Source organism: Octodon degus, unplaced genomic scaffold (assembly GCF_000260255.1).
Source record: "Octodon degus isolate 3935 unplaced genomic scaffold, OctDeg1.0 scaffold00014, whole genome shotgun sequence".
NCBI lineage: Eukaryota > Metazoa > Chordata > Mammalia > Rodentia > Octodontidae > Octodon > Octodon degus.
Genome location: NW_004524590.1, coordinates 7,721,176 through 7,722,111, shown reverse-complemented (window position 1 = coordinate 7,722,111; position 936 = coordinate 7,721,176).

Genomic DNA, 936 nt, shown 5'->3' with positions numbered 1-936 from the left:
TTAATCTAGTAATTAATTGGAAAGATTCTCACCCTGACTAACTATATATACTGATACCTGTGAACTAAGCTACTGCACTGCAGATGGTAATTTGTATTAGTAATTTCATGCTTGGAGAGCCTGTCATTCTGGTCTTCTGAATATGGGCTGCTTGTCATGACATGCCAGTTGCTGCTATGATGTCTCTTGTATAGGTGGTTGTTCAAGAAGAAGTGGTTGGTGAAGGAAAGCAAGAGAGAGGAAAAATAAAATTGTGGGACTCTCCTGCTTCAAGATTGTATATGGTGAGATTTTTGGACTTATGTGCAAACATGGGAAGTATATAATTTTTTATGCCTATTTTTAAAATATATTCTAATTTTTAAATGTTTTTTTAATCATATTCTGTAGGGACTTAAAGTTCAACATATGAATGCTTGGTGAAAAATACCTGTTCCATATTATGCCTAAGATGTTTGGTATGCAGACAAATAGTGAGATTAAGCTTAACAGCCTAAGTTGTTTGATATTAACAATAAGCTTATCTTCTGGATGGTTAACAACCTAAGTTTGCAGACCAAAATTAGAGAAAAAGGAGGGCTCCAAGAAAAGCCAACATTTTGGCCCTAACCTTCTAAGGGCAATTAAGACTCAGGACATTTGAGAACTTCTACTATAACATCATGTAACTCGGTAGTGTCCCAAATTTTCTGATCAAGGAGATTATGGGGCCAAAGATGAAAGCGATCAATGATGTAGAGTGTGCTTAGGGAGAGTCACATGGAAAGAAAACATTCTCTCAGGCTTTCACAGAGAGCACATTGGCCAAGCAATGGCCATGAGTCATCCACATGGCTGACACTGACAAAGGTTCTACAATATGAGGTACAGGATCTCAGAATAAATCCTGAGGGGATTTCACTAACCTTATCAGACCCAAAAGCTATAACTCTTGTT